At 39.0% G+C, this 14,040-nt stretch overlaps 1 protein-coding gene across 48 annotated transcripts in view; it reads right to left on the bottom strand.

The window, feature by feature from the left end:
* Positions 1 to 9,376: 9,376 nt before the first annotated feature.
* Positions 9,377 to 14,040, bottom strand: part of TCF4 (transcription factor 4) — a 412,803-nt gene continuing 408,139 nt past the window's right edge. For all 48 annotated transcript variants that reach the window (XM_055102437.2, XM_055102434.2, XM_055102438.2 and 45 more), the window contains one exon: positions 9,377 to 13,948. The gene's annotated coding sequence lies outside the window, so the exon portion shown is untranslated. The remainder of the gene's footprint in view (positions 13,949 to 14,040) is intronic.

The raw sequence follows: 14,040 nt of genomic DNA on the forward strand, positions 1-14,040 counted from the left end.
TGATTTGCTTTGCAATTCAGTTACCTGTAGGGTTAGGCTTTCTTCTGGTTTTCAGATGAAATGCTGCAGGAGAAAAGGTTTCTTTCAGGGAGGCAGATGAGCTTTCAGATCCCTTATACAGACATTGAACTGTAAATTTAAAGCCCTGAGCTCATCTTTTTCTTTTCTCCAAGTTCTCTAGCACAGTTAGAAACAGTTAACCAACCCCATTATATTTCTTATTTTGATTAAAATGTTTTATGCTATGAACTATTAATACTTAGTCCACCAGAATCTTGACTTTCATCAGCATTTAGTTACCAGCTATCTACAAGGAATAATTTGCGTAACTGTTTCACCATTACATGCCATCAGATATGATCCACTGGAAACAGGATCATTAACGCCTTTGCATCTAATGAGGTCAGATAATTGATTCCAGAAAACTCAGAACCAATTGAGAAAATTCCTCATTAATATTCAGCTTCCCCTGGGCACTCTCAGGGCAGCTGGTTAAGCCATTCTCTGTAAGGTTTACTGTCTTTGAACCTGAAGCCTCTAGTCCACAGGTCAGAGCAAGGACAGCTGGAATCCACAATCATGAGCTACAGAGCAGGATAGACTGAACCAGGTCAGCTCTTGTCTCTGACCTTGATGGTGTGGATGCCCTGCCATCAGCCTCCCCACTGAGCACAGCTCACCTAGCGGGAGAGGGAGCTTCTAAAATGCAAATCGCATCAGATCACTACTCTGCTTAAACTCTTCAGCAGCTCCCAGTGCCCGCAGGACAGTCCAGACTCCTTACTGGTATGAGGACCCCTCCTCCTCCCATTTCTCCTTCCATTGACACCAGGCTCCCTATTGTTAGGCCATTTGGAATTCCTTGGTGTTCCAAGAATGGAGGAGTCAGTGTCACACTTTATTTTTCATTTTTTCCTTGACTTTTTCATGTATGGCAATTTCATTCTTTTCCCCTAAGATTAATTTCAATTTCAATTGCTGTTTTCAGAGTGAAATCTCCTCTGACATCTCTGCTTCTTCCCCAGTCCCTAACTCCACTGGTGTTGCCCTTCAGTACTCTCCAAGCACCTGGGGCTCATCTCCACTAGAGCACATTCCAATTCTTTCCCATCCCAGCCCTCTCGCCGCAAGACTGTGTTCCTCCCACCCTAAGACTGTGTCTTCTCCCAAGACTGTCAGCTGCTTAAGGGAGGGTTAGATACTGATCACCTTTGTCCACTCAGCCCTTCCTCCGCAGGTGCTAAGCAGAGGTTTGTGGAATGAATGCACATTTGATGTGTCTGTTTACAAGCTGCAGTGACCTTGCTGAAGACGATGCTAATGGGGGCACCAAATGAAATATTTCTCCTGGAAAGTTCCCTGGGCAAGTTGGGAGGAGAATCTGCTTTTCCTCCTGGTTATGCCAAGTGCTGTGTGGCCTCCGGGAATTCAGAAAGAGAAACTTCCACATCGTGTTAGGTGCTGGCAGAGGGGATAAATGAACACATCTTCATTAATTCGTTTCTGCGTATTGGGTGCTTCGGGGATTAACTCCTCATGAGCTTTTCAGGAAGGAGATGCCCTCTGTGGGCCAGGGCCTGTGATACCTGAGCTCTTGTATTTACCTTTGCTTTATTATTTCCTTTAGAAAGATTTTGGTATTAAATGGCTCTGCATTGAAATCTCTCGCGCTTTTTTTTTTTTTTTTTTTTTTTTGAGATGGAGTTTTGTTCTTGTTGCCGAGGCTGGAGTGCGGTGGTGCAATCTCGGCTCACTGCAACCTCGGCCTCCCGGGTTCAAGTGATTCTCCTTCCTCAGCCTCCCGATTAGCTGGGACTACAGGCACACATCACCATGCCTGGCTAATTTTTGTATTTTTGGTAGAGATGGGGTTTCGCCATGTTGGCCAGGCTGGTCTCAAACTCCTGACCTCAAATGATCCATCCACCTCAGCCTGCCAAAGTGCTGGGATTACAGACATGAACCACTGCACCCAGCCTGAAATCTCATCTTGATCACTTATTGGAAGCATGATCTTAGTACCTGATCTAATGTTTCTGAGTCTTGTGTTTCTCTGGAAACCTCATTGAATTGTTGTGAAAAATAAGTTGCTTATGAATTCTAGCATTCATCTCATGCAGCAAAATTTTGGGCCCATTTAATGATTTCAGGATCAGGAGTCAGAAGGCTTAAACTATACTCTTATCCTTCCCTGCCATTTACCTAACAATCCCTCTAAGCCTCAACTTTTTCATAGGTGGTATGGGAATAAAAATAATACCCAGCCAATAAGATTATGTGGTTAGATAAAACAATATAGCAACTGGGTTTAGAAGAGGAAAAATGTTATTTTTTATTATTGTCCTTTTTTAGAGATGGGGGTCTCACTATGTTGCCCAGGCTGGATTTGAACTTCTGGGCTTAAGCGATCCTCCCACCTCAGCAGGTGTCCCCACCTAGCTGGGACTACAAGCATGCACCACCATACCTGGCTTATTTTTTATGATTTAGCTCATTGAGATGGACATTTTTAAATGCATGTTACAATCAAAAATAAGCATTCAGAGATTCCAGCGGTTCCTCTTTTCATTAAGCTGTTTGCATGTTTTATAGCTGCAAGAGATTTAAGTTTCTTTTAGTAACAAGTTTGCTTTCTTCCCGGTGCCCACTACAGTGGTTTTGATCCATGATCTAAGATCCCCAGACGTTATTGCACTGGTTTCTTGTTTTTGTTTCTCTGAGTTGATGGGACAATCATAGGCAGAATCCAGATGATGGAAAAGATGTGTTTGAATTAAAGAGAAAGAGGAAAACCCTGGTATGTGTGAAGGCTCCGGGAGAGACAGGCTAATGGGGTGCTTGATAATCTGATTGGAAAGAAGCCTGCAGAAGTTGCATTGCAGAGGAAGAACATCATCAGGGAGGGAGGTGGAAGGCCTGCAGTCACACAACGGGAGCCATATTCTGGATGAGAAAGGGCATTATACATATTTTAATCCAAGCCAGTGAATCCACCCTCTAAACTCCAGACAACACCAGCAACTTTGGGATCATGAAATGTCTACTGGCTTTAACATCAACAGACCTGAATTTGCCTCTGAGTTACTTTGCCCTGGTCACCTGCACTGACCACAGCCCTCAGAGGCTGGCATGGTCTCTCTCTAAGGGGTGGAGGATAATACTGATTGCTTAGATTTGCAGCGAGGCTTGATGGAATAATGTCTGTGGAAGTGCCATCATTGTGGAAACAGAGCTTTCATGAGGTTGAGATTGCTTGAACATGTTCCTTATAAGAGAGCTCCTTCTGTTTTCAGACTTTTCTAACACTAGGTAGGTGGGAGTTTCATTAAATGTAGGAGAAAATGGGAAATCATAGTAGAATCTGGGAAGATGCACAGCTTGATCCAGATGACTTCCCACCTTTGAAGACAGAATTGGGAGTGGGGGTGGGGGCCAGGGAAGACATTGCAAATAGAGGTCATTGCTGCAGTCCCATGATTAGGGCATGCATGTGTAAATATTCACACATCATACAATCTCTGTGTGGTGCACTGACACTTTCTCTGTGTCAACATGGATGGAGCACAAGACAGGTCTTATAATATTTACTCCAAGATGTAGGTGCTATTATCCACATTTCACAGCTGAAGGAAATGGGTCTGTGGAGTAGCTTGTTCAAAAGCATATATCTTGTATGGTATTAGATGGTCAAGGCCCTGTGTGAGTATAAGCTTATACCTGTGACACGAAAAATACAGGAAAGCGTCTATTGCTTTACTGCTGTTAATAATTATCAGTGTGATTTTAAATGTCTTTTGGAACAAAGGTTGGTAAAAATTAAGGAAATGGCATTGCCTCCTCCCACCGGATGTTTTTGTCCAGGCATCCTTTCCTTACCACACTCTGTAGATCCACTCTTCACACCTGCCTCACTCAAAGGCCTATGCCTGTCTCTTGTAAGTGCTCTCCACATTTCACGACCTCTTTCTTTTGTCTTTCTTTTTGAGATGGAGTCTCACTCTGTCACCCAGGCTGGAGTGCAGTGGCACGATCTCCGCTCACCACAACCTCTGCCTCCTGGGTTCAAGAGATTCTCCTGCTTCAGCCTCCTGAGTAGCTGGGATTAGGGGCACAGCCACCACGCTTGAATAATGTTTGCATTTTTTGTAGAGATGGGGTTTCGCCATGTTAACCAGGCTGGTCTCAAACTCCTGACCTCAGGTGATCCGCCTACCTCGCCCTCCCAAAGTGCTGGGATTACAGGCGTGAGCCACCGCGCTTGGCCTCCCACCACCTCTTATTCATACCAGCCAGCTTCTCCCCTCCTTCATGGAAATTTCCATATTGAAACCTCTCCCTCATCCTGGCTATCATGCTCTGTAGGATACCCCAGCAATCTTCCTAGTATCAATTACTCCCTGCCCAGTTCTTCATTGTTCCTCTATAGCCCCCGTCACTTCCATTTGCTGTTTTAGTTGCTCACACATACCCTTGGGTTGTAGACCTCTGGAGGGCTAAAGTATCATTTTATTGACATAGTGGTATGTTGCAAAGGGTTCTCGGATAGGGAGTCAGGCAACCAGAGTTCCTTTTAGGGCTTGGGCATGAGCTTGAGGGAACTGTGCAGATCCAGCTAAGTTCTCAAGGCCTCACTTGCCTTCCCTTTAAAATGTATGGTTTGGCCTAGATTTTCCTATACATCCTCAGAATAATCAATAATACAATGTGGATATTTCTTTTCTTTCCTTTTTAAAATTTTTGAAACAGGGTCTCACTCTGTCGCCCAGCCTAGAGTGCAGTGGCGTGATCATGGCTCATTGCTGCCTCAACCTCCTGGGCTCAAGCTATCTTCCTGTCTTAACCTCTTGAGTAGCTGGGACCACAAACACAGGCCAACACACCTGGCTATTTTTTTTTCTTTTTTTTTTTTTAGAGACAGGGGTCTCACTTTGTTGCCCAGGCTGGTCTTGAACTCCTGGGCCTCAAGTGATCTCCCACCTTGGCTTCTGAAAGTGCTGGGATTACAGGTGTGAGCAACTGTGCTCAGCTAGGATGCAGATATTTCCATCCTGTACACGTGAGCTTTGAATAACTCTGTAAACCCCAAAGATCAGCCAAGGGTTTCCAGGTATTGTTGCTTGGGTGATGGGAAGGTGATGCAAATGAGAAAAAATGCATAATCATCATTTAAGCTACCATAATTGTCTTCCTACAAGTCTACTTCTTTACAGTGCAGAAAGGCTTGCCATTGTTTTAGGTCCATTATCTTCTCTGCCTGCCGAAATACTCTTCACACCTGGTCACTTTTACAAATATCCCATCTTTTCTGGAAGCAGCTGCAGTGTTTCTCTCCACCACTTCCCAGCATGGTTTGTTCCTACCTTCAGGTAATTATTGTGTTGGTCATATAGATGCATCTATTGCCTTCCAACCAGACTTACAGGTAGGGATTGTTGCCTTTTAACTCCCCCAGTGCTTTTGACTTGATCAGCACTCAATAATAAGTCAATTGATAAATGGATGATGTGATTATTTAAATTTTTCAGGTTATGGGTGCTGTTGGGTCTCCTCTTGGTCCTTTTCCATTCCTGTCTTCTCCTTACTGCTGCAATACATTTTATCAAAGAGCGATGGATTTTTGAGAGATGGTAATAAATGGGAGGATCTGTAAAAGGAAAGTCAATTGATTTTCTACTATAGTTCCTTTGGGTGGTGTGTGGATGTGATTTGATAAGACCCTGAGATCACGGGATACTGAGATCACGGGATACTGTGCAGACTCGAATTGTGCTGCCCATTTAGCACTTAAAATCTAAGTGGGCCAGACTCATGGCAGTGTGGGCTCCTGAACTGGATTTCAGAACAGAAAAAAAGGATATTAGTGGATAAACTGGTGAAATTCGAATAAAATACCACTGCTAATGTCTTAGTTTTGACAAATGTACCATGGTTATGCAATGTTTTACCTTTAGGGGAAACTGGGTGAAGGGTACATGGAAATGTTATGTATTATTTTTGCAACTATTCTATAAATCTAAAATTATTCCAAAAGACAAAGTTTATTTTTAAAAAAGTGGGTGGGCCAGAGTGAAAATTTTCAGTTTGGCTAGCAGGCTCTTGCTGCGTGAATATTCTCACATCTAGTTATATCCCAAGAATTTGTAGAATAGGTTGAAAAAGAGAACTGCAGGGAAGTTTAAAAACTCTCCTGTAAAAGATTCATGAAAAGGCAGTAGAAAACAAATCAAAGCAAAACAAACAAAAAACAAGACTGTGGGCAGCTGGTGGGGGAGGCCTAATATTAAAGGTGGGAAGCCAAGTGGCTGCTCAAAAGGTGGGTCAGTGCAGTGACCCTGGGCTCAAAATCAGGATACTGGCTACTTGTTTTAGCCCCAAGAACTTGAGCACATCACTCTGCCTGCATTTGCCCATCTTTGAAATGATCTCACTGAGACTCACAAATATATATAAAATAAAATAATTCCTTACAAAAATCAAGTTTTCCTGTTCTCCAAAATTTTGTCATTTTTTGCTCAAGAACAAAAGAGTTCCTCACTCGTGGGCTGGTTATGGTCAAAAACCTCAAAACAGCAAGTCTGATTCTGCATGAGCATTTTCACTTTGCACTTGGCAAGTTTCAGCTTCCTCTTAGAAGAATGTTCATGCCAATGCTAAAGCCATTTGACTTCTAAATATAGTGTAACAGATGTTAATAGGAACAGTATTATTTTCTGTTACACAAAGGGTCTTTCTTTAAAAGCCAGACACCAGCCCAGTTCTGGTTAGGCTCAACCATTTCAATCAAGGCAAATAGGATTGTTTTTTTCCTTTCCCAAGTATTGAAGATTTTGGTATCTTACACCAGATTTTCTTAACTTGACCCATGAACAAGTATCCATGCCTAGATGCTAGAGAGATTTGTCAAGGCCAGGCACCGTGGCTCATACCTATAATCCCAGCACTTTGGGAGGCCAAGTTGGGAGGGTCACTGGAGTTCAGGAGTTCAAGACTAGCTCAGGCAGAAGAGCAAGACCCTGTCTATAGGAAAAATTTTAAAAAATTTGCTGGGCATGGTGGCACATGCTTGTAGTCCCAGCTACTCAGGAGGCTGAGACAGGAGGATCGTTGAGCCCAGGAGGCTGAAGCTGCATTGGTAAGATTGTAGCCACTGCACTTCAGCCTGGTTGACAGATGGAGAACCTGTCTCTTAAAAAAAAAAAAAGTTGAATGTGACGTTTCATACATATATCCTTTTCCCCCACTTCTATGGAGTGGTTTCATTCATCTTCAAAGTGTCCAAAACTCAAAAATGGCAAGAAACACTTGTACATACACACCACTCCATAGCAAAAAGCCTAAATTATAATTGTTTTATTTAGGTACAGATTCAGTAATCTTAATGTCTAACACTCCAAACAAATACCCAGATACTGGCTGCCTGGTTGATTTCACTTTTTGACCCCACAACACCCAGCAACTCTGAGGGCTGCACCTCAATGCACACTGGCTTTTAACTATTGCTTTCTCATAGCTGTGGCATTGTCTTCCTTTCCCGAAAACATGTGGATTTTCACTTGAGGCACTTTTGTTCATCAAACCTTATCGATTTAAATGATCTCTCAAGAATACCAAGTGACTCTGGCTCTTCTTGCCATTCTAGTCCTTTAAAGACTGGCCATGGTTCTTTATAACACAGGCTGTGACCAGTGAGAATGTGGACTTGTAACCCATTTGAATGAGAATGCCTTATGGAACAAGAGATCTTCTGGCTGGCAGAGCATGAAGCGTCCCAAGTGCAATTTAAATGTGCGATCCTGGTGTGATTTGAATATATGCAGCACACTAGTTCCTTCTGTTGATTTCAATGTCTCCCTTAAAGGGGCTTACACATGAAATTTCTTGGGCTGTTCCTCAAGAGAAAGGTGCTCTGCAGATGAAGCCAAGAGTATAAATTTCACTTGGTTTCAGATGAATGGACCGAATTATGAGGCTAAAAATGATTCCCTATTTCAGCGCCTTTGGATACTCCTTCCTTCTTCATTTCTAAAATTACTGTGATCTTAGCTTCTGGATAATACTTTAGGTTCTCCAGCAATTTAACTTCCCTTTGAAAATGAACCAAAATGTAAGATTAATGTACCTTTTAATGTGGTCCTCTAACAGAGAACAATGTTAATAGACACTACACAAGATACTGTAGGGGTGCACAGGCACATTCCCCCCCTCCCTTTTCAGTAGTAGTTATATGATCAAATATAATACTAAAAGACTAAATGCTTGTGGCTCTTTTATATATATTTAAAACACACAGTAAGAACATAAGAACATCTCAAATCATTTAGAAGGTAAAAGGGGGTTATCAACCAAAATCTTTGGAAATTTCATAAAATTTAAATATCTGCAAACAGTCCAACCAAAAACAAAACAAAACAAAAAATCCCAACATTTGGCTATGGAGGGCACTTCACATGTGAACCAAATGGCGTTATAACATTTTCCTTCAACTAGTCACTAAACCCAATTAGAAAGAATACAAGAGCAATATTGGAGACATCCCCAAATACCACGTACTTGATTAGAACATTCTGTTATGAAGCGCTCAGCTACCGCGGGCTTTCCTTTACATTGCATACATTACTTTACATTTCTACAGTGCAATGTTGAAATAGCCTCCAAATTTTGCAAAGTAGATTGATGTCCATTCTACAAAAATATTAACTTACAGTACATAACACTGAATAATTTTAATCTGTACATTTTTTTCCTTCCATAATAGTTGACACACGTCAGTTTGTACAAGTTAGAAAAAAACATCTGGTTGTTTACATCTGGATTAATAGTCAACAGAGGCAACCAGAAGTGGTGGGGCGGGTGTAGTTTGAGAAAGTATAAATACAGTGTTAATATTAACTGTAGTTAACAATATTCAGCTTTTAACAAAGTGATACAAAATAAATCATCTTAGATTTTTGACTGAAAAGATCTAGCTGAGAATGTTCTGCCAAACAGCCGACCAACTGGTGCAAAAGGTTAAGGCTGACTTGACTTAGCAACCTGCAGCACAACCGAAAACATTGGTGCAGTTCAGAGCTCTTCAAATGCATAGCTTCAGTGTTACACACACATTAATTATATTCCTTCAATTAGTTAATCCTCTAGACAGTTTTCTTTTTGTTTTGCATGCATCCCGTTCCATTTTCATTACGGGCATCTCTTCCTTGATCAATCATGTGCTTTGCTTTTCAATTTGTTTTGTGATTTTTTTTGTATGTTTTGTTTGTTAAGCTGTCAATACCTCCAACACTTGGAAAATGAAATATAGATGCGTTTTACTTACAGAAGAGAATCACAGCTATATGGACAATGCAAAACGAAATGAAACAAGTGTCAGAAACAGTTTATAAAAATGGCACATTTATTGCTACAGAACGGTCATGTACATGACTTCATCGAATAACTACAGATGGGAAACAGGTAATGGCCTTGACCAAGCTGGGTTTGTTTTTGTCTTGAAGGAACTCCAGCACACAACCTGTTTGGACACTTCTACAAATCAGAAATACACCAAAAACATGAAAAAATCGAGGCACTCAGCCACACATTGAAAACAAGGTGTAACTGTTTATCTTTTTTTTTTTTGAAATGTTTTCCCTTTTTTCTTTTTTTTAACAATTTTTTTAAGTTTTTAATGCTGCAGCTATGTGTACAGTCGCAAAAAATTTCCCCGCTGCGACCTACAACTAAAACAAAAACAAAAACAAAAACAAAACAAAAAACAAACAAAAAAGCTATCCATACAGTTTCATCTTGGTAACACATGGTAAAATAACATCTTTTAAATAGTAAAATAAAGTAACAAACTTTTACTCATAATGATTCCAAAAATCTACAAAGAAGAAATATTCAGAATCTGACAATTTTTTTTGTAATATTCATGGTATAAAAGGATTGCTCCTGCGAAAAATAAGCCAAATATATTTTTTATTTTTAAATTTAGTTTTTTTTTCCTACTAGGGTGTACTACAGTCTATTTTATAGCAAAAGAGCACTAGACAAACAAAGCTTTATAACAAAAAGCCAGGCACTGATACATGGTAAATCTCTGCTTTTTTTTTTTTTCTTATCTTCACTTAATTGCATCACAAGTAACAAGAATGAAAAAGGCCACAGTTCATATATTTTCACCATTACATATGTCTATAATACTTGAAATGAGTATGGCAAAACCAGCACTGCACAAAGATGAGTCCACTTCAAGTCCCATGAGAAAGAGCATGTCTCTAAAGAAAAACAAACAAAACCAAAGCAAAATAAAAAAGAGAGGCCTAAAGGCCTTGGTGCCCCATTGTGTTGGAATTCATCATATTCCATCTTGACTTTTTTGCTTCCAGTCAGCCAGCAGACTAAATTTTTGTGCTTGTTTATGCTGAAATTGATTCATTCCTGACTCAAGTTCACTTTTGGACACAGATCATATTCTGCCTGTTGGATGCAAAAGATGAAAATCCTCTTAACTCCAAGTCTTGGTTCGACTCCCTCCCCACTCCCCAACCCCTCATCAAAATCAAGATCACAAATAAAAAAAAAATTCAGAAATAGGAAAAAGTGAAAAATAAAAAGGAATCGGAAGACTGAATCAGAACCAGTTGCACCACTGGGTGGACTGACAGTTGTATAAACATTAGTGTTCCTTGCAGCTACACAGAAGACAAATGGTAAAAATTTCTAGATGAACAGATCCCTATTCTGCATATTCATAAATTACTTGAATGTGGAGGTGGATCAACTGTTCCAAGTTGCTTTTAAAGTCCGAGTTTCTGAAAGAGATCCCCAGCCTAAGTGTCGTCATACAGATAGCGTAGTATGGACCCTTTTGAAATTTTTGTATAGTACTTTAATCTTAACTGTCTTCTGCTGAACTTCATTTGAAAATCCAGTGCAGGATACCAATATCTTACCTGGGTTTGATAATTACAAAACAACAACAATAAAAAACACACTAAAAAGGCCACATTCCCTTTTTTTCTTTTTTAATGGGGATACAACCCAATTAATATGGATAGGTGCAGATTATGTTTCTCCACCAAGCAAAACCTAGCGAGCAGCTTTCAGTGGCCGTTAGAATTTTCACTTATTTCCAAAGGGAATTCAACAATAGAGGTATTGCATTACTGAGTAATGAATACATCAAAGCTGGTGAACAATAAATTGCAGCTTTTACTCTGAGTGAGAACAAAATATAAAGCACCAATTTAAAAAATAATCAAATGACTACAATTTACTTTTTTGCTTTGTTTACAGATTTGAAAAACTTTAATTCAGCTCTGTTAAGCACCTTTATGATAACATGTATCAAAAGTGCCATTCTTAAAATGTACATCAATGCAGGGAGTGTTTCCAGTTCCCTAAAGAGTAAACACCGTATTTTCTTCTGTACACTTATCCTGAATGTGATCAGAGTATACCTGCTTCCTATATAATATTGTTCCTAGGGATACCCGCCTTGGTAGACTATACAAAATGAGTGCAGAATGTACCACTAAAAGGAAATCTTTAACATACGGAGGGAACAAATACACATGGTTTTCATTATTCAGGGAGGAGGAGAGAGTATACATTATTGTCTTCCATGCCCTTCTCTGAGCCTCTTTGTTCATACATTTCACAGGAAAGCCCCAAAATAACTTTTCATGAAGTTTGATTTCTGCTATTCTCCTAAGGTTTTAATCCACCTCCACATTTTAGGAACTTATCAACAAATCAAAGTTATTTTAGTTTTATCGCTACTGAACATATTTACAGTTTTTCAACACACACACAGCTAATCAAAATGTTTATGGGTTTGTAAAAGATGACCACGTGGTAACTATCTTATTTGTTCTTACATTTTCAGAAATGAACATAAAATTCTGATTCTTGTAGCTATTTCATTTAAATGAGACTTCTTTTTAAACCACACAGTTTTTTAAAAAAAAAAAACTGATACAATGTATTAAAACACATAATAACAAGAGTCTACATGTAAAAATATAACTTTTACATACACAATTTCAAAATAATGATACGTTTGCCATTTGTTGCATAAAATTTACAAATGTATTTCATTACTATATAACTGGCAAAACAGGAGAACAGATGGAACATTTAGACCATTTCAATGGATTTATGGCATTTACTCAGTGCTGATAGGTGGAAAAACTACTTGAACAGGGATTTTTTTTTTCTTAATACATGCCAAGAATTGTGTGGCTGTAAAAATAGAAACAAGTTAGAGACAAAAGGATGCTGACGAATACTTAACTAGGAGCACTATTTGTTTACTGCACTATACACCAAAGTCAATCATTATAAAGATTCACGATGGAAGTTGGTTCAATTGTGCCCAGACGTCAAAGCTAGCTATCTGATGAGTCGCTGTGCCATAGCTTGATCTATGTTTCTATCAAATATGGTAAGTATAAACTTCATTCATACTGGCCAGAGAAATACTGCACTACCCCTCCTCAAAAAAGTGCAACTTAATGCTTTAGGACTTATAAGGCTTGTTATAATGCTGCATGATGATTGAATATTGGCATTTTTCAGACGAAGGAGGAGGCAGTTAAGTCATCTACATTTTAGTAAACCCATTTTGAAAAAAAAAATCAAGAAAGCAACAAAATCAATCAGCTCTGTCACACTACTTGCAATTTTCTCATTTGACGGTTTTTGAACTTTACTTGTTTTTTTTGTTTTTGTTTTTTTCCAAAAATCTGACCATGTATTCAGAAACGCCTCACTGCACACTACTTCGGCTACACAGGTAGGTAACACTTTAATCATTTTGTTAAATCACAGCCACTTTGATTATGTTATGTTTCCGATGATATAAACATTGGAAGGCACAGTGGTAACATTGTAGCATTCTAACCTTGTACCTCTGAAAATCCCAGAATAGGGTCACAAACGCAACATTACAATTCAGACAAACTCTTTTTGCCATGTCTTGGTAATGCTGCTTGTAATATCTACACATGATGTGACTTTTAAGTCCTGTGTTCCCAAAAGACTGGAGAAACAACTTTCTACTTATTTATGAATGAGAAGCAACATCAGGGTCAGCATTTCATCCTGCACTACCCCTCTGGAAGCAGAGTTGGCACTACAGGTTACGATAACAAACCAGGGAAAGGGACAGAAATAAGACCAAAAAAAAAAAAATCCATATTTACAGTAAAATCTTTCTTTTAAAAAAGTTAATCAGTACTATTTTTTTACAGGAGAAAAAAGTCTGAAACAAATGAACAAAAGCTTACCATAGTCACTAAATTTTTAATATATATTTATATATATATTTATATATATATTTGTCATAGGTCTATAAGATCCATCTGTTCCTCCTACCCTAAGGAATGGCTAATGTCATCACTTCGTTGTCATCAGGACGTTTGCTGGTTTTGTTACTAGGGCAGCCGAGCTTCCCCTAATTCAATATCCAGTAATTATAAACACTAGCTGACTTGAATACCAACAAAAACGTTCATGTAGTTTTCTTCAGAAGTACACTTTTTCATTATTGCAAGTTTACAATTTTTTTTAAATTAAATATTTTTTTTTCAGACTTACAAATTAATTATATTTTTTTTTTCCAAAAGAAGTTTAGGCACAAATGCATTGTTCCACAGTGTGGAAAGATTGCCGTTCAGTCTCTGGGCTGTGTCTCAGCCTGTACATACTGCTTTGCACATTCTGAATGATATGTTAAAGAAAGTCGCCCCTCAAGTTGCACTTTTTTCTTTCTTTTTTTTGTTTTTCTGTTTTTTGATAATTGGGAATGCTGAAACCTCTTGCGTCTGCGATTCATAACTACTCAGACTTGTCTTATATTACAAAAATGGGGGTTAAGGAGAAGTGTTTATGTGGGTTTAAGATAATACAGCTGTTAAGGAAGTGGTCTCTTGTTTTAATGAAGCAATGTGGCAACTTGGACCTGAGAAAGGAAAAAAGAGAGAAAAAATTCATTAATATATTTGCAACAGAAAAAGTATGCTTTTTTTTTTTAAATTCTTTTTCCATGAAAGA

Source organism: Pan paniscus, chromosome 17 (assembly GCF_029289425.2).
Source record: "Pan paniscus chromosome 17, NHGRI_mPanPan1-v2.0_pri, whole genome shotgun sequence".
NCBI lineage: Eukaryota > Metazoa > Chordata > Mammalia > Primates > Hominidae > Pan > Pan paniscus.